The sequence below is a fragment of the Lepeophtheirus salmonis genome, chromosome 2 (assembly GCF_016086655.4).
Source record: "Lepeophtheirus salmonis chromosome 2, UVic_Lsal_1.4, whole genome shotgun sequence".
NCBI lineage: Eukaryota > Metazoa > Arthropoda > Copepoda > Siphonostomatoida > Caligidae > Lepeophtheirus > Lepeophtheirus salmonis.
This window is the reverse complement of record NC_052132.2, coordinates 29,664,922-29,686,730: the sequence shown is the minus strand read 5'-3', so window position 1 is coordinate 29,686,730 and position 21,809 is coordinate 29,664,922. Positions and strand designations below refer to the sequence as shown.

The window sequence follows — 21,809 nt, the reverse complement described above, 5'->3', positions numbered from 1 at the left end:
TTTACCTTATATAATTCCATCCCTCATCTTTTTTAATTAAAACACTTTACACGGATACAATCATTTCATTTTAATCTATTAAAATGAAGAAATATATTTATAGTAAGAATATAACTGTAGGCATTTAGACTCTACAGGTGTTTCTATGCAACAAACCTTTCTTGGGCAAACGCGGATACGAAGTGGTGATTTTTAAAAAAATTTTTTTTTTTTGGGGTTAAATATCTTGTCCAAACCTGCACCAATTAAGTAAAAATTGAATCAATTGACAATTCGTCGTCCCAAATATTTGGAAAAGGCACGTAGCCCTCCTTGGCTCCTCGCCAGGAGCGACATCATAACAATTCCTCGTACTCTGGGACTCTGTGAGACGTTGGTTCACGAGGTTATGAGTGAATTTGAGGCCTCTAAATTACTCGGCTTTTTGCAACACCTTGAAAAAAAAAAGAGTCTTAAATGTCTCTATGCCAATTTTGACTTCATCTCACCGGGCTCATAGCCTCCAAACTGAAAATGAAAAAAAAAAAAAATCAAATATACAAAAACAAACAATAAACAAATATACATTAATGAATAGCTTTGTACGAATAAACACATTTATCTAATAATTAATACGTATGTTATGTGGTTAGACTCCTTTCGTTATGGAAATGTACCAAGCATGGAGAATGGTTTATCAATTGAAGACATATTTATGATATATTTTCTCCACGGGACGACTAAGATTTGATAAATCATTATTTGGGTTGTAAGAATTTTTTAAAAACCAATCCCTTCCAAAAGAATATATATACATAATCCTGCGGACGCTCCTTATATGGCTTAATTTAGCTCCAATATGGACCATTCAAATATATCAAATATACATACCTCTAATTATTTCATGATGACGATGAATTAATGTTACTTTAATTTGTAATTTGGGCCACTCCAAAGGATTAAACAGAATCCTTTAAAATTCAATTTAGAGAAAATCATTGTAGCTTGTTTTTATGTCAACGGTCTTCATATACCTAAATATTATATTTACTAGTGTTGAGCAACGAATGTTTTTTTTCCAGTTCGGTGTTAAGGGATTTTTTCTAGACTGATTTTGAGCGATTTTTGTGTTCAGACCTGGTCTCAGACTGTGGACCGATTTTTTTTTCGGTCTCTGATATTATGAGAGGCCTTTTTTTTCTAGATCAACTGTCATTCATTTTTTTTTTTTTTTATTTTAAATAAAATATAAAAGTCTCAGACCGGTCTAGGATTTCCAGACCGAAACCTAACACTAATATTTACCCAATGTTACCCAATGTGGAAAGGAATTAACAGATAGTTGATTATAATTTATACATATACACAGATATTATTAATCATCTTATATAAACATAACTCTCTTAATTATTCCCCTCAGTCTGTTGAAAATAAATATATATATTAATTTGTAATAAAATAGTAGTCAAATTAAAGTTTATACTTTTGAAATGGAGTTAATCGCTCTGGAGATGATAATCCATTAATGACATTTGAGATGTTGTTTAGTTTTACAAATACGCATATCTTTATTATCTGTTCCAAGGATTCAAATACGTTGTTGTTGCCATAGAGTAGAGGTTTGGGATTACTTTTTTAGCGTTACCAAAAAAAAAAAAACTTGTAGTAAACTTAATTTATACCAAACTAATCCAGGGATGTCTGCGGGATTATATAATTGAGGGGGAGGGGGGGCTTATTTTTGGAAGTTATATGTGAAAAATAATAAAATTTCAAAAATCCATAGCTATTAACTAAAAATTGAAATTAAAAAAAAACAAACCCCGCCGTTTTTCATAAAAAATTATGTCATTTTTTAAAAAAAAAGTTTGAAAAATTAAATTTCAATAAATTAGTTTTTTTTACAAAAAATATTAATAATCAATTTTTTTTTTCAAATTTGAAAAATTAATTTATTTTTAAAAGACAGTTCAAAAATCCATAGATATTCTCAGAAAATTAAATTTTTTGGAAAAAAATTTGAAACATTAAACAATTTCGATAAAAATTTAAAATATTAAATTTTCTATTAAAGAAAAGTTAAATTTTCGACAAAAAAAAAATCAAAATCCATAGCTATTCAGAGAAAATTAATTTTTTTGGGGAAAAAATGGAACAATTCGGAAAATAGAATTTCAAAAGTTTAATAATGAAAAAAATTTAAAATATTAAATTTTCTATTAAATACAAGTTTTATTATGAAAAAAATTTAAAATATTAAATTTTCTATTAAAGAAAAGTTTAATTATAAAAAAAATTAAAATATTAAATTTCCTATTAAAGAAAAGCTCAATTTTTGGGGGAAAAAATCAAAATCCATAGCTATTCAGAGAAAATTAATTTTTTGGGGGAAAAATTGAACAATTCGGAAAATTGAATTTCAAAAGTTTAATTATGAAAAAAATTTAAAACAATATATTTTCTTGAAAAAAAAATTTAAAAATTCGTAGCCATTCACAAAACTTAAATTTTTATACCATATTTGCCGTAAGTTTTTCATCCTTACCACTGAAAACTAAAAGAAATCCTTGATTTGGTGGGAGGCTACATCCCTCCATCCCACCACCTGCGGACGCCCCTATATATCGAAATCATTACACGTATAGTAATGACGTTTGGAAAACTCTATGCAACGAAATGAAGCTCTTGGAGCTCCTGCAGGCTAAAAACCACATTTATTATTGTTATTGAAGCTGTAGAAAGCTGTAGAACACGAATATAACCCTTAAAACTTTTAACGGATATTCCTTTAGCCTTTGAAAAAAAATCAAATACAATTTTAAAAAAATGTTGATTTTAATTGATTTTTGGTGAATTTAGTTTTTAATATTTATTAAAATATTTAAATATAATAACATTGTCATGTTGAGTAAATCAAAAATTGCAATAGTATTCTGGATTTAAAAAAAAAAAATTATTATAATTTATATCAAGATTATAAATAATAATTTATATGTAAGGGCTTCATATTTTAAAACAATTGATTAATTGAACTCATAAGCGATTCAATTTATATTTACTTATATTATTCATCTATATAGTTCTTTCATGTGAAAATATATGGATCACAATATATACCTAAAAACTTGATTTTAAATAAAAGGCTTTAAAGGCCAAACTTATATCCAATGAAATTTTTATTTGTCATATTTTTGTTCTACGACTTAAATGACAACAATAAATGTTGGGACTCAGGCTGTAGGCAAAAATGCTATTGCAAAGTGTAATTGTTCACAGCACAACAAGATAAAATTTTTCTATCAACCAATCAATGTTCAGAGCACACTAATATTTTGACCAATCTTTACTATATTTTTTTAAGTAATTTGAATGTATATTGAGTCACAAAAATTTATATCACCTATATAATTGGTCTTCTATCATTCAATTTTTAAATTCCACAATTCATCCTTGAAAAGTAAACATCGTATTCTTTTTAGGAAGTCCATTGAAGCTTACCTCCACTGAGATTCTATTCGTATTGAGGTAATATGTAAGTGATAAATACTAGAATTATTCTTCATCTTTTTAAACAGTCGTCACATTCCGTTTTAATGACCCCATGTACGGATTCCTCATGCCAGAATGGTTCAAATTCATTTATGTACATGCTGGGAGGTCCATCATGTAAGTTTGTAGTACATACTCACTGTTCGTTGTCAATAATTTAGGGACAGCTGGTGCATGCATTCATTGTATTTATAATTGAATTTAAATATCGTAGTAACAAAACTATATACATATTCATATTTCATATTTAAAAGTCAAATTTCTTTGCAGTTTGAAGAGTTTTATGTTTATTTATTTTCTTGCTGTTAAAAGATCTCAACTGTCAAAAAAAGACTTTTAAGTAGATCTATTAAATAGATTCATCACCTGAATCCCAGACTCACTCATCTTGTACTTTTAAACTAGGGTGATCAACTGTTTTCTTTTCTACATACATGTCCTCTTTTTAATTCCTGTCCGATGATTTTTTTATAAATTTATGAAATATTGTATTTATGAGATACAAATTGGCAATGTCTTAAAAATCGACTTAAATATAAGAAGGATACAAATCCAAAATATCCTTTGTGAAACCTGCAAACTCTAAAATATCCTTTTCTTAAAAATGATACAAAAAGGTTATACAAAATAATGCAATATATATGGCGCGTCAACATAAAAACAATTTGGAACAAAAAATAATTATGTCTTGTTCCATATTTGGGATGAATTCTCTGACTGCTACCGACTGTTTTTAGGCCTTTTTTCCATATTTATTTTAGAGAAACGGTTGCGAGTTACAATAAAAGTAGTGAATTGTGAGGTAGGGACTTTGGCTTAATATTTGTGATAATTATCTCATTCAAAGACCTTTTTCAAAAGTGATACGTTTGACTAGGATCTACATATGTATAAAAGGGACGGGCCATGAGTTAAAGTCCTTTATTAGAACGGATACAACTCTAATTCAATGAGTCAAGTATACTTTTTAGTATCATAAGGATTAAATATATTATTCGTTTGTTTTAATTGAAAACTATTATTATGATCAATGCCTTGTTCGGAACTAGCAAATGAACGATTGTCATTCATTCATTAATACTACAACAGTAATTATGACATATTCATATAGGTATATATATATATTTATGATTTATGAATATAAACGAGGATCGCAAATCATTTTTCAATGTTGATTATAATAATTATTTAACGAAGAAATGAATGATGATTTCAATTGTAATTTGTTGTTTTACGTTGATGGATATATTTTCTCACGTTGGGCTCATTATAAGAAATATAGATGTATTAGGAGCACAACCATTTAACAAAATTACTCATTACCTGCTTGCAATATAGTTTATATACATTATACACTCTGATTATATTATTAAGTTTACCTCTTTTGAATATATTTATGCAGCATACTTCTTGTTTGAGTCCCCCGTTTTGTATATTATATATATAACTGCTATGATCGGTCCTAAGTAAAAATTCGGTCTAGTTCGGTCCAAAAAAATCGGTCCAGACCGATTTGACAGATAAATGGCTTATAACAAAAGATCATATGTTTTTCCAAGTACAATGACGCTATACGAAGTTTAAACGGAGATAGCTCGGATTAATTTTGATCCCTTTCTAGAACTTATATGGGATTTTTTCGAAGAAAATGAATTATAGTTGATCCAGAAAAAAAAAATTGGTCTCTTATAGTATATGAGATCGAAAAAAATCGGTCCATAAATTGAGACCGAAAAACAATCGGTCCATAAAGTGAGACTGAATCAAAATTGTTCTACAAAGTTAGACCGAAAAATCGTTTTTGAGACCGCGGCCTGGACCGAAAAATCGGTCCAAATCAGTCTAGAAAAATCACTTAAGACTAAACCGAAAAATAAATTTGGTGTTGGACCGAGTTTCAACACTTTCTAGGATGTTACGCCCCAGGAAGTTTCGCTCTGCGGAAGTTACACCCTCATACATATACATATTATAGCAGGGTTCATCAATACTGCAGGCCTGATAACTGGAATAATGACGTGCATGGGCTGCATAATCATTCTGTTGAAGACTTGCGAGCTAGAACGAAAGCTGTGAAGAAAAAGATGAAAAGCTCATTTTAGGATTCCATGTTAATCATGGGTGAGTGTACAAATACAAAGCGTATATTTACGTACTAAACACTGTATGAGGTAAAATGGATTGTGTTAAAGATCAATATTCTGATGGGAAATAGAGAGTTGGCTCACTAAAAAATGGGGGATTGGAGAAAAAAAAGGTTAAGAACTCCTGATCTAAAACAATTGATGGAACCATCAGAGTGAATCATGAACCTTGGCGATGATTTAAACAAACAATAACAGAATCCTTGAAAATGTATGCCCCAAACCATATCTATACCCCTCTGTGCAAATATGATATTGTATTTAGAGAAGCTTTCTAAACACATTTCAATACTGAGTGAGTTGTATTTAAATTAACAATAGCTCATATTCTCTTTCCTTTTTATCAAAACACATTAATATTAATCTAATCTTTCTCACTATTTTTTTCAGGTAAGATTTAAATTTCTGATATTTTGTTTATGTCATATGTCATCATATTCCTTGAAGACATTCACATACATACAGAGTTGAGGAATGGATTAAAACTGTTGGAATTTTGAGGAAGACATTTTGAAAAAGTTCCTTCTCACTGATGTCATGTCGTAGGCAGTCGAGTAATTGTACCATTACTTTTAACAACTTTTATTAGGCACTTAAAACAAGAGTTAAACTCATTTTGTCTGATTTTTTTCTGTGTACAAAATACTTTAACCTAGATATATGTATATTTTCAAACAAATTTACATATTTTTTTAGTTGATGTAGTATTCCATTATTTTTATTAAAATATGTAGTCTAAATCTTATCTACAGGGATCATATGTCTTCATCTTCCATTGGGTTTCATTTATATTACTATGAACTTGTTTATACTACATACATATGTTATGTAAGTATTGATTGAATGTAAACTCGAATGATTTAGATCAAAGGTCATTTTCCTCGTGACTATTTCTACTTATATATTGTCCACTAGAGCAGTTCGTTTTTTAACTTTTTTCCCCCGAATTTTGAATACGGCTATTGTGGGGAAATGTTGGGATATGTTATGAAAAATAACCATGGAAAATTGCATTACCTCCTGAAGTCATCTTTAGCTCGCACGTCTTGATCAAATTATGAAAATAGGCAAATACTCTTTACTAAGTGAATATAGGTACACAGAAGATATTTTAAGTTATTCTGCATAAAATAATTTTGATAGACATGTTTCTAACTTTTTAAATATATTTAAAAAGTTAAAAAAAATTAATTTTTTTATGGAACAAGAAAAGAGAAAAAAGTTATGAGAATTTGATGATCCGCGTATAGGTTGCATCTTTTTTTTTTTTTTACATTTCTTATGTTATTCCCTCTTTCGATGCAAAATAGTGATCAATGCTGTATTTTAATCTTTATTGAGCATATAATGAAATTGTTGTCTCATTTCAAACTTTGAACTAGATGTACTAGCTAAAGATGATATCGTAGGAATATGAAATTTGTATAGGATATATTATCTTACGTCATGACAACTTTTCCAAACTAGCTTTTATCGAAATTCGAAATAAGTTGGGGGAAAGAAAAACCCCACCGTATTGTAGAGTTCTTATCTCTTTTAGTATTGTTTTGATATAATACTACTGTTAGAATTGACATTTTTGTAAGGGAAAAAAGAGGGTAAGGAGAAGGAGAGAGCGAGACGTCCACCTCCAGGGGTGTCTGCAGGAGGGGGGGGGTGCTGGAGCTCCTTACCAAATGGAAAAATTTGAGAAAATGACTGCTGTAAGAAAAAAAAAAAAGAATAATTTAAGGATGTTTTCTAAAAAAATAAAATTTGTGAATAATTGTATTTCTTTTCTAAAAACAAAAAAACAATCGTGGAAAAAATATTCAAATTCAAAAAAGGAAAGAAAAAAAAAAAAAAATGATAGAAAGAAGTTCTTAGTTTATTTTCTAAGCCAGATGCAAGATCCAAAATTGTCTTAAAAAGAGCTAATTTTAAAGCCAAAAGACTGTAGAATGTGTGTACGTAAGTTTTTGGCATTTTTTGCTCTTACTTTGCCCTTACTTTGCCATTGTTCATAATTATCCATATTGTCTTCTAATTTTCCTCAATTATACAGCTATTAGATACTGATTGCTACCTTGTTAGCAATTTTTTACATTTTAATTTAATAAATTGCGGAATATAATTATGATTATTAGTGTTAATAATAGCTTCAATTGTTGTCGAAGCAATCATGATTATAATTTATGATATCATTTAAGTAAAGTCAATTGTGTTTAATAATCATAATGTGTGATCAGTGGATTCGTATTGTTATTTTGAAACCTAACATAGATAGTACTAAAGATGGGATTCAGTGGAGGTGGTAATTTCCATTGAGGTGGTCGAGTACGTTTTTGATACTGGACCTCCAAAACGTGTCATTGCTCTGGGAAATGTATCCCATCCTTGCCATGGAGATATCGTTCCCAAAGGTAGCCTAAAGGTTTCTCCTTACTTTAACGCTTTAGTGTATCTGGAAAACAGGGATGCAGTTGGAAAGATTGACGACATTTTCGGAAATCCTATGAGACACTTCGTGTCTGTTAAACTCTCGGACACAGTAAAACCCAAGTCTTTCGATAAGGACCAAGTGCGCTTTATTGATCCTGCCAAAGTTGCTCACACTCATGAGGTTCCTTCCTGAAGGAGGCCAGAGGGATGGAGGTCGTTGGGGCTTTTGAAGAGGAGAAGGCGGGGGTTTTTGTGTTTGTGGTGGAGCTGGATTCGGTGGCCGTGGGGGCTTGGGTAGTGGAGAACGAGGCATCTTCGGTACAGGAGATGGAGGCAGTTTTGGGCTAGGTTGTTCATGTGCTCTAATGATTATCTCTCTCTCTCTCTCCCATTCACTCAGTTTATTTTATCGCTTCGTATTTACCTTCACTACATTTCCTATGTAACCCCTGCCTCCAATTCTCCTTGACGCACTTTTCAATCAACTCGATTCTATGTTATACTGTTTATTTATTCAATAAATTCATTTTCTTCGTTTAAAAAAAACAAACTACTAATAATGATTGAGGAGTTAAACCCATTAAATATGCTCAAATAGGTAACTAACATCGCTAGAGGAGGGTTTCATTAAGGTGTATAATCAATTAAACTTCTTACGGAGCTCTCAATTTTTGAAATATTTATGGTGGGATATTTTTAATCTTGATGGGGAACCCCCTGCTCCATTCATCATCATCGTGTAATAACATAATTCAATCAGGCTCTCATTGCGTGTGAGGCTAAAGTATTTATATACTTGATATTAAACGACAATTATGGATTGTTTTGAGTCTTTATGGGTTCGATCTTAAAAATTGTGGTTCTAAATCAGATATTTGGAACTTTTTGATTGAATATGCGTCACTACGAAATGCATTATGTGGCGTGAGAGCGGAGATTTGATTGTAAATTTCCCACTATTTATTTGAAACTTGAGAGATTGGAACTTTCTAGGTCCAGACTGAGTGATTACGTTATTAGTTATTTTGAACTAGAAATTTAGTAATTGATTTTTTTTTCAAAAATTTAAATTTTAAATTTCATTTTTCAAATTTTTTGTCCAAAAAATTTTATTTTCTGAGAATAGCGTTAGATTTCTGATTTCTTAAAATAAAATAACTTTGGATTTTTGAAATTTTTTAGAAAGCAACTTTGGATTTTTGAAAAAAAAATTCCAAAAAATTTTATATTTAATTTATTTATTTTCAATTTAAAAAAATTTTTGGAAAAAAATATTAATTTTTTGTGAACAGCTGCTTATTTTTTTCCCCCTGGAGATACTTTGCCCTTTTTAAAAAAAAAAGTAATATATGAATTGAAAAAAAAAAAAAAATAGAAAAAAACTAATTTTTTGTGAATAGCTGTAGATATTTGAAATTTTTCTCGATTAAAATTTAATATTTGAAATTTAATTTTTAAATTTTTTTTCAAAAAAATTTAATTACTCAAATTTAATTAATTATTTTTTCAAAATAGAATTATTCTTGTCATTTCATGTTACCATGGTTCCATAGGAAGTTCAAATTCTATAAATATTTATAGAATAAGAATATATCAATAATTTTCTTTGATGATATCCCTTCTTTCAAAGCTTCTACATAATATAGTCAAGCAATATTATTAACGTAAATTCACTCCGTAAGACGTAGTTTGCCTTTATCTATGTGTATATATGTACATACATATTTACTTTCAAAACAACGCAACAATAACATTTTCATCGTCTCAACTTTCCAAGTGACTAATTGGATATCCACACATAACATCATATATGTATGTTTTGAAATAATAATATCATGTGGATCAATATAATATAATCTACCTATATGTAGTCCCTTAAGAAGTCTCTCCAAATTTGATCAACAAGGGAAGATGTTTATGAAAACAAAGTGGATCAAACATATTATATATAGGGTGAAAACTACAAATTTATATAGTTTGTATTTATATATTTCCCATAGAGTGGTGGAACCCCCAAAACTACAAATTTCGAAAAACGTTGATTTGGGTGGAAATAGAAAAGAGAACATGTTTAAATGATATATTTCTTATTCTATATACCCTTCATCACAACCTATAACATGGCTGTGGCAGACATTCTTCTGCAAGACAAAGCAAACTGCAAAGTTCAGAGGGTTGAGATCAGGTCTGTAGGTGGGGCAGTGGCTCTGATATTCTTACACTTATAGACATGGGATAAAAAAAAACTTATTCATTTATTTTTGTTTCAGCTATCAATTAGTTGTGTAAAAAATCTTTTTAATTAAAAATATCTGGAATAAAGCCTAATTAAATGCAAGTTTTGCTTCCCCATTCTGTAATATATATGTTAGAAAAATATTTCTTGTATACAAAACTATTTCTATTACGGTCAGCTAGTGTTGTTGTATCAGTCCTTATTTATATGGTCCAGTCCATTCTTAGGATAGGTCCCATCAGTCTTTGAGACCAATCTATAAGAAAAACTGTCATTACTAGAACTGATTAAAAAAAGAAAAGAAATATAGTTAAGTGACGTCAGCAATTACCGAACTTAATAAGGGTTTTAGGAGTGAAGTGCAGGACTTAACTAGGTCAGACGGACAATGAGCTCGACGGGACTGTAGTCTTCAGTCCTAAATGGGGACCGACACAACACGACTGTCAGCTACTTCTCCATTCAATTATGTTACTATCGGCGCATACTATTGCAGTAATCCTCCTACGAAAAGAGATACGATTGACAGATGTAGTCCGTATCCATTTTAATCTAGGCATAATCGACAGTTGTCTTCATAGACCTTACACTTCCATGGCGTTCTCTACATGCAACAAGAAGAACTATTCAAGAGGATTAGCATCTGGGCTATTTGTTGGCCACTTTGACTTCTCCTCCTGATGATGTGCTTGAGGTTATCTGGAGTTTCATGCCACCTATATCCTTCCTTCAAAGTTCATATTCTCACCCGCCTTCTTTTTTAAATTACTCCTTGCCACTCCCATTAGCTTTGACATCTCAGTTGGAGTATAACCCAGTTGGAACGAAAGCTGTGCCCTTGAATTTTGTCTCCCACTCCGATAGGATTTATAGCTCAATGTAAATAATAAGAAGTAGCAGCTGATATTTCATGGATACGACGTAGTTCTGGAGTCTTTAAAGTCAAGTACCTTATAGCCTCCGAATTTTGAAGTGAATGAGTGTATTTTTTTAGTTTCCACCCCGTATTATACTGAAGTATTACTTTTACTAAATACTTTCGCGTGTATGTATCTGTATTATACAAATATAATAAACTTTTGTAATCTTCTGATGGATCTGAAAAAGTTTACATACATTGAATCGACAACAAAAACAAAATCTAGAGTTATGATATTCATATTATTAGACTGGTTCTTAAATGTGTTTTATTCGAAATGTTATTGGATCATAGTCCAACAATCTATAAAAAACCCCGAGGGAATAGTTTGAGCCTTATTGATAAATGTTCAGCGGTTGCAGGGACCTTTACAGTTGTAAATTTCACAATTTTATGAACATAAAAAAAAATCTTATTTGAATAAAATGCAAAATGGAGCAAATTATAAATGATAAATATTATAGATGAATAACTAATCTTTCAAGAGTATTATTATAGTTCTCCTCTAAAATGATTATTTCTTATAAAAGAAATAATAAAATATTGTTGTACCGCGTACTTTTTTCCTTCGTTTGACAATTAAGGAACTGCTCATAGCTCGAGGAACGATAGAAATGTTTTACAAAAGTGAGGTTGTGTTATATTTTAAAATTATTTCTAATGTTTTCATTTATAAATATTGGTTGTATCTTGAAAGACGATTAAATGAAAGGCAATTAATTATTTTGTTGGAAATGCAGGAGACCCCAACCAAGATTGCCAATTACCTCAGGATCAGCCAGGCATAGGTCTATGGCATTAAAAACGATTTGACATCCAAAGAACAGTTGCAAGAAAGTCTTGTCAAGGTTGGAAACGAACAATAAAAAAAAACCCTGATTATGCGTGTCAAAAACCGACTTGCTTGAAATCCAGTGAGGACGATCTGCAGTATGACCAAGAAGATGAAAGGGAGCGAGGTTACGCACCACTGGACCATTAAGGATGGCTTGGGAGCAAAATAAAGAGCAAAAATGAATCATAAATATCTTTATGATGGCCACAGAGGAAAAGATGTTGTCTAGAGCCAAGGTTCTTTTGAATGTATTCAAGAACATGTGGCCTCCCAACTGGATTATTCCATCCAGACAAAGGTTGAATGAGCTGCCTGTAACAAGCCACAGGTATCAAATAGTGTGTGCGGGGCTTAAGAAGAGGGTAGAGGCTGTCTTTGAGGCTGAGGGAGGTCATATTGCCATTCTCAGGGTTCAACTCTATTTTTTCAAATAAATTGTAAAGTTGACAACTTCAAGGGCTCTGACCCACCTTTAAACATGAATCAATATGCCTTAAAATAAAGCCTATTTCTATATTTTGTATCAAAAGAAATATTTTAAAAACCACATACTCTCTGCATTATTTTGATTAAAAAACAAAACTAATTTTAAGAGCCAGTCTGAAGTGTATACTTAAGAATCTAATTATACAATGTATATTAATCAATACTTTGATTCAATTATCTCATTTATAAATTTAATAATAACATGAGATAGATTTATTTGTTGGTATATGAATCGAGAAGGAAAGGAAATATGATGTATGGAATCAATTAATATTTGATCATATGAAAGATGTGCTTCAAGTCTTTTCCATATACATATTATCATGTAGTTTCTAAATAAGTTTCCCGTTCTTGTTTTTCAAACTACAAAAGTATATTGTTTTTCCTACTCTTTGATCTATGATGACCCTTATTTAAGAGTACTTATATACTTTTTGATTCACCCTTTTTAAAGTATGTTTCTCCCCTGGATATTAAAATAATATACTATCACCGATCTAGGGTGGCATGGGGAGGAATGACCCCTTCTTCCCTATTCACTAGTGTTGGGGTTCGGTCTGAGACCATTATACTTTTTGTTCGATTGAATAACTTCGGTCCAACAAAAATGCTCAATCTGGACTGGTCACATAAAAAATTAATCTAGGTCGGTTCAAAGAAAAAATTCGGCCTAGTTCGGTTCAAAGGAAAAATTCGGTCCAGTTCGGTCCCAAAAAAATCGGTCTAGACCGATTTTACAGGTAAATTGTTTATGAACAGACATCATATGTTTGCTCAAGTACAATGACGTTATACGAAGTTGAAACAGAGATAGGTTGGATTAATTTTGATCCCGTTGTAGAACTTATCGTGTACTCTTGAGATTTTTTTGAAAAAATGAATGATAGTTGATCTAGAAAATAAATAGTTTCTCATAATATATGAGACCGAATCAAAATCGGTCCATAAATTTAGACCGGGGAAAAAATCGGTCCATAAATTCAGACCGAAAAAAAATTGGTCCACGTTCTGAGACCACAGTCTGCATCGAAAAATCGGTCTACAAAAATCACTTAAGACCGAACCGAAAAAAAAATTGGTGCTCCAACGAGTCTCAACACTACTATTCATATAAAATGTAGCTAAATATTATTTTAGATTGTATTTATTTTAAAGCAGGTTTGTTTATGTGCATTGTCGTCAAGTGAATAAATTGAGAGGAAAACCCATAATCTTTTTACTAGTAACTCCAAATCCAAAGTAAATGTTGAAAATCTTGTTTTCGTGTTTACTATAATAGTGAGTTAATACAAAAACAATATTGAAGAAAAAAAACCACGAAATGATCATCTTATACAGGGTAGTCCAAATAAATTGGTGAAAAACTTTAAAGGCAAATAACAAACTAACTACAAAGTGTAGAATCTTATCATTTTTTATTATTTGGAAGCTACATTTAATGACATTCAAATATTTATATTGAGATCCGCCTTTCTTAATAACCTCTGCCTCACGGCGCCGGAAGCTTTGGTAGGTCCGGACTTCTCTGTGGGGATCAGCTTTGTTATTGTACTGATTCTTTTTTTTTTTTGTACTTTTAATTTACATTCCCTGGATGGATGCAGTAGCCCAAGGAAGAATTGACACCTTCCAACAAGACAGATGGGCCAAAAAGTGCAAGATGTCTTGCCCACAAAATGTCTTCTCTTTTGGAGTGCATGTTTTGTCTTGAAACAGCCCGGACCCATGCCATTTTTATCTCATGGGTAGAGTTAAAAATTAGGCATGTTCCAAGTATCATTTGTCTGTGGAGACCCTAAGGAAGTATATTACCCGTACAATGGTAAAGATGGATCCGCATGAGATTGCCCGATATATGTTTACTACAGACCAATATTTCATGATATATTCCAGCCAATGATAGGCTTTTGAAATTTTATTGCAAAAATAATATTTTTTGAAATTGTTTTCCAGAAAATGTAATTTTTCGTAAATAGCCACGGATTTTTCATTTTTTTCCTCAAAATATTTAACTTGTTTTGAACTTATTTTCTAAAAAGTTCAATATTTTGAAATTTTATACCAAAAAGATTAATTTTTGAAAAAATTTCGGAAAAAAAAGTAATTTTTGTGAATAGCTGTGGATTTTTGATTTTTTTTGCCCAAAAAAAATTTAATTTTTCTAATTTTATTACAAAAAAATTATTTTTTAAAATTGTTTTCCAAAAAAAAGTAATTTTTGTAAATAGCTATGGATTTTTGGACCAAGTTCCTTCCAGAATATAATCCTGTGGTCCCCTCCCCCCCTGTTATACTCCCCTAACCCCAAAGGGGTTAGCGGCGCGACTGCTCCCCATAACACCAATTTGGTACATATATAAATGAGGAGAATTATATAACTCTTTATTCATGTGGGGGTAATATTTTATATTAAGTAATTATGTTTGTGTCCTTCAGCTGAAAAAGAGGAGAGAGAAAATGAAAGAATGTTCATTACATTTGTATTTATATGTATTGTAGTCCCATATTTTTGCTTTATGACAACTCCAGTATAATCATGAAATTAGACTCATTATTATTTAATGAAGAAAATGGGTTTAAGAATGTATGTGTGTACAATTATGTACATAGATTGATGAGTGGAAGTCTCTCATGGGAGGAGAGTAAGGAATTTGAACCATCGCTCTCTTTCTCTGTGTTTGTGTTTATAATACAGAGGCGTCTACAGGGTTATATATATATATATATACATCTTCGTTTTTGGATTTTTTGGAAAAAAAATATTCCAAAAAGTACAATTTCAAAAATGAGCTATAAATATAAAGTTTTATAAATTTTTTGAGAAAAGATTTCTAAAATTAAATTTTAAATTTAAAGTTTTTTTGGCGAAAATCCATAAAAAAAATGTCTAAAATTCATAACTATTCACAGACAATTGAAAAAAAAGTTGAAGAAATTAAATTTTTTTATAAAAAAATTTCAAATATTAAATTTTTTGGAGATTTTTTTGAGAAAAATTTCAAAAATCTATAGCTGTTCACTAAAAAAGAATTTTTTTGGAAAATTTAATTAAAAATAAAAAAATTTTGATTTTTTTTCTCTCAAAAATTTAGAAAAAAATATAATTTTCAAAACTAAATTTCTTAAATCAAGGGCTATTCTAGGGCAATTAAACTTTTTGAAGAAAAAAAAATTAAAAAATTAAAATTGAATTCAAAATTTTTTCAAAAAAATTCAAATATTATATTGATAAGTTATAAACAAAAATTCCTTTATGTTGGGGCTACAGCCCCTCCAGCCTCCTTTGTGGACGCCTCGGTAAACTAAGGGCATATGTATCTGCAATTTTTCCGGAAATCCTTGTAACATCCCAACACACTCACTGCATCATTACCTGATTAACACAAAAATATAGAGTGTATTTTGTTGTTAGGTGTCAATCTTTTTTCTTATTCTCTCCTAATCATTGTTCAGATCGTGTTTTTGTTGAATTAACATTATTTCTTGTTAAGATGTAAACATTCCCGACATTTACTTTTGAATAGTAATTCTATAGCTAACAACAAAAACTGATTTTGGGGCTTTTTTCTGTTTGTTGTCGTTTGAAAGGTTATGTGATACAATAAATTTAATGACCCTAAATACCGTAAAATGATCAATTACCTATCATTTTTTATATATGTTATTAGACACCTAAAATTTGTATGAACACTACTGGATATCATATCAATGGATCACACAAAAAATGATCCATTATTGTGTGCATTTGCAGAAATTACAACCTGGAGTCTATTATGTCAGGCATAACTGTAAATACGGACCACCTTCATGGGAATGTTGTCAAATGCCTAATTAGGTAGGCTTTCTGTAGATCCAAATTTGAATTGGGGCTTTTGCTGATCCATTCCTCCAAAATGGAGTATACTCCAAAATCCCTCTGATTCAAATCCAGACTGAATAAAGAGTAAACGTTCTTGTTCCAAAAGCTAGAGAATGAGTACAACACCATTTCCCCTTGATATTAAACATGTTAGAGGGACTAACATCTTCTTGTTGAAAGGTGTAAGAATCTTCTTTAAGTGGGAATTGACCCATAGCTAGCGACATATCTAAAGAATGGTGCTCAGGTCATCAATGTTGTTAATTTTGAACACCGAGAGCACAAAGATAATGTCCGTCTTACAGGACCAGCTAATGACTCCCTTTACCGTCACTGATTCAGTTTTCTCTTTTCAATAGATCCTATAGGACAAATCAGATCCACTTTGTATCAAAAGCTGATCATTTTGTGATTTGTATATGAAATCCACAGAAAAACTTAATTATAAGTTTTAATTTAAGTTTCATTTATAGTTTTTATTTTTACAATATTCAAGGTCAAGGTCCACCCTAAAACTTTGAAACTCAATATCAGCTCCTTAACCAGACCGATATCTAAGGAGAGGCCAATATATGGACTTGGATTTTTCTTTGGGCGTTGATAAGCTTAAGACGATGCCTTTTTTTTTTTTTTGTCATTTTATTATTTAGGAAACACGATTTATTTCATACAGTTATGTAATTAGTTCGAGCCTCAGTAGTTGCATGCCTTGAACATTTAAAAGTACAGGAATATTAAGGAAAAGAATCAAAGATGTGGTCCCAATGCTACAGTTTTAGTTTAATATAATTTTATTTATGGGGTATTGGTAAAATAATCGATTTTGGGGAGGCGTGATTTTTATTTTGAAAAAAATGAGTATAGGCTTTTTGATATATCCCAAACAGTATTAAAGAATTTTCTCAATACATTTTTGTTGATTATTTCACGTTTTCTTTATAGAAATGAATGTTTTATTTTACTTTTTAATGACCTCCTTTAAAAAAAAAATGTAAAAACTTTTTTCATAGACTATGCAAAATTAAATGAATTTTTTTCAGAAAGTAATATTTATTTATAAAAAAAGAAGATATGAATTAAATTTTCAAAAGGCCTTCCAATTTTATTAAAATTTAATTAATAAATAAACCAAAATTCCAACTAATATCCTATTTGTACGACAAATGTACGCAGGAACCATGGGAAATATGTGGATATTGTGGATAGAATTTAGTTTTCACATTTTGGAGACGTGTTGTTGAATGCAATGATGGCGGTGCTAAGGTCTTCAGACGGTCTAAAAATTCAACTCCGTTGTCTGATAAATGGCCTGAAAAGTCCTGTACTTCACTCATAGATTGTGCTATTTTTTTTTAAATGTTTCCAAATTTCATTTAATACCAACCTTCAAAAAACAGCTGTCAAAATGTCATGACAAACTGCTCTTTAGTTTGCGAGTTATTGTACAGAGGGTGACGTCACTTTTGTTATTCCTACAACAATGGATAATAAAAAAATGTAGTTTAATTTTACAATGCTGCTTGATGGGGAAAAAATACTATCCAAGCAAAGAAACGACTTGAAAAGTGTTATGGGGGAACCGTTCCATGAAGTGGGAAAAAAATGAAATGTGTTGTCTTCAGCTACCCTTATTAGTCAAGGTACAACTATTTCTGAAATTAAAATCGTTATTTGAACTAATGCACCAGAAAACACAACGTTGATTTTATAAATCAATTAATTTTTATATAATCCTGTCAGGTCTGATTCTACTCTATTAAATACTCTGTTTATTGTATACATAAAAAAAACGCCTTTAAGTAGTACAAAGCATTGGCGGGATGAATCAAAGCTATGGCTTTTATTTCCGGTGTGCTTTTTTATAAAATATTGTTTACTATGTTCCATTCTCCATGCCAAATTAGTAGTCTAAGATATATTGTGTGTTTGTTCTTTGCGTAGAAAGAGCCTTTTTAAATGTGTTGTTCGCAATTTATTTTGCAATGTTGTGTTTTGTTTTGATTTAAAGTTTTTCGGCCCTGTGTTCTGATTTTATTATTTAAAAAAAAAAGCAAATATTTTTTAACTATATTTACAATCACAAAATAGAGTAGATTTTTTTTTGTATTTTATTGAACTGTCAATAATAGCGATCTAAAATTTTTGTATTATTGTACATATATCGTAATTGTATATTTGTTTATTACAATTTAAAAAAAAAAGAAAAACATATACATACAAAGGAAATGAAGTTAAAAGTTGTATTTCTAATATGTGTAAATTTTTTTTTTTGCTTCAAAGGAATTTTGTGTTTTATTACTTGAGTGTCATTTGAAGAGCAAAACCTTAAGGGATCATACATAAATCACGTTTATTCTCCCCTACTTACATTTTCTGTTTTTGCAAATATTTTTCCCCTCTTTCATATGACGTCATTTATCCCATCTTGGCATATTATTAGGTTAACGTGGTTTTAAGTTGGCATCCACTCTCTTAGAAGGATACGGTTTTTTTTTAGATCCCTTCCCCTTTAGTAGACGTGTGGTTTGTGAACGTTCTCTATGCCGGATTATTTTCTTAAGCCGGATGACAACTACCCATTCGTACAGTCTCTGCATCTAACAAAGTAGTAAATACGTGAGATTGGATCAAGAAGGATTTTTTTGCCCTCTGAATTTTACAATGAGACCAGTCTAGACCGAAATTGGGCCGTATAAGTTAAAATTATAGCGATTCTAGGTCAGTTTTAGATGCCTCCGCAAGATTATATATATATATTTTTGGGGGAAGAATTTTTGCGGGAAAAAAAATTAAAAAATTAAATTTTTTTGAAAAAATATTTCAAAAATCCATAGCTATTCACAAAACATTGATTTTTTAAAGAAATTTTTCAATAAGAAACCTACAGCTATTCAAAAAAGATTATTTTTGTTTTTTGAAAAAATAAAACAAGAACAAAAGTTCAAATTTTATCGAAATGCACCTAAAAGTTGTAGTCAAGGGGTGTCGTCATCAGTGCTGTTGGGGACAAAAGTGTGGAAAAAGAGTTCAAAAGAACTTAAAAACCTAATTTTAAAGAGTTTTGCGTGGGAGGAGATGGGGTTCTTTCATTGCTGGTATCAAAAGGTTCCTCTCTACCCTCACAAGCCTCTTTCCACCCACTTTTTTAATAGCTCTTTGGAATGTTTGGCCTTTTTGACATATCTCTTATTCCTTAGTATATGACGGCGGAAACAGTGATCTTGCAGACGCCCAAGTGCATGGAGTGTGCGAATTGAAATTCGTCTATCTCGTTCAAGTGCCAAGTTCTCGATTTGTACGTAATCTAAAGAGCTCAAGTGTGTTTTATTGTATAACTAATTGTTTATGCTTTAATATATCGAAATATGAATAAATTTCAATCACTCATCTATTATTAATTATTTAATAAGTAAATGTTCAGATTACAATGGACCATCCAGTACATAAGTACAAATCTAATATGAAGTAAGTGTGACTATAAAAATATCCTCAAGGCCTCTTATAATATGTCTTTGGAGCCTGTAATATATTAACATTTAATGAGGGTCCTTTTTTTGTACTTGACGAAGAGACATCCTTGCTTCAAGTTATTCTACATAAACATATTTTTTTGTCAATGATTTCCCCTATATTTCTATTTGACATACATAAATTATTTGCGATATTTTTGTTTCAATGCAGGGATTTGATTCGTAAATATCCATTGACACATCATTTGTTATTATAATCCCTTGAGACTAGGAGCAGGGTCGTAGATTATCTCTTTTAAAAAATAGCTGTCTTCCATATGATCATGGATGGACAAAATATTTCACTGCTTTATTTAGGAGACCCTTCAATATTTTAAATAAAATTAGTAACGGGATAGTAGGATCATTATATGTAAATATATTGTGTATTTTTTTAAAATATTAGGCATTTTTAAGGAATTAAATACCAAAGATTAATAACTCATAATATTAACTGGGATATCAAGACAAGTGGGAGGTAACTATTTAGATGCCTTATTTCACCCATTAAAAAAAAGCATATATAAAATGATTTTTTTGAAAAATATTTTTCTAAAGATAGAGCTCAACAAGAATATATTATATATTCCAGAACTATTTTGCAGATACATTGTTTTGCCATATATGGGTAGAATAGTATATCAACTGCTTTTCCTTTGCTAATCTTAAAACGGTGATTTTTCTTTATGTTTTGCTCATCCATACTTTGTTGAAAATTAAATAAAAACATGAGTTTCCGGTATGCTAAAAAAGTGACGCGGTAGTTCTGACTATTTTAAGAATGTTATGAAGGATAAGCAGGTTAGCTGTCGTGATGTTTTATATTGAGCTTTGAGAAGAAGAAATACACACAATCCCAACTCAATATGTAGGAAGAACGTAGGCAGGATTGACTCTGAAGTTGATCCTTAATTTTACTCGAACAAGGATTAGCACGTATAACTCCCCAATAAATCATTCGTCTTACCCATATAAGTCATTCATGCCTATTTGCGCAAGTGATACTTTATACCATGTACGGCGAAAAAATCTTTACACTTTCAATCTAGAGCTTTATGAAGATGTATTTCAGCAACCAAAGCAGCTATAATAGGCTATGTTAATAAAATAGGCATAACTAATATGATGTCTTTGCTACTTAATTGCCGATGTAGCCCCCCTCCCACCCCGTGGCAGTAATGATGGCTTCCAGGCGGCTACGGTAGGTCTTGCGTTTATGGTTTATAGATGTAGTCCTCAGACTTGGCATCCCAGTGCTGGTTCCCCTTGGGGTTGTTGTTGACATTTGGGTGACGAACAATGCAGGTCTTGGACTCAAAATGCACCCAAAAAGGGAAGTCCAATGGGTTGGCATCTGGTGAAGAGAGGGACCTTATTTTCTTTGGCCAGAAAGGCAAGTTCTCTTCCAATCACTACTGGGCCTTTTTGGACGTGTTAGCAGGTTCGCCATCCTGCTGGAACATCACTTCATGTCCGAGTAGTTGGTCTGGACCCATCGTTAAATCCATTGGTTTCTGGTGCAAAAGTGTGTGAACCCAAATTCGTTGGTAACGTTCATATGATATTTTCTTGGCTTCTAAGACACTTAGGAAGATTTTGTTTTTGTTTATTTCATTTTTCACTATTTTAGTTTTTGACTAGAATAATTTTACTGCATTCACAAAAACCTTGATTAATGTAGAGAAAAGGAGATCTAAAGACTTTTTTGCCACACCCGGTACTTATATAGATGCTATCTCCGCAAGAATGGAAGAATAATGATAAGAGCGGTGGAAAATATATTGATTCTACGACTCTACTCTATTTCTTTTTTTTTTTAGAATACCGGCAGGTTATATTTTCTACAACTATACATATATGTCATTTATGCAT

At 30.9% G+C, this 21,809-nt stretch overlaps 1 protein-coding gene across 2 annotated transcripts in view; it reads left to right on the top strand.

Moving 5' to 3' along the window:
• The window catches only part of LOC121113698 (uncharacterized), a 102,963-nt gene that overhangs the window by 35,168 nt on the left and 45,986 nt on the right, over window positions 1-21,809 (top strand). The window lies entirely within an intron of this gene.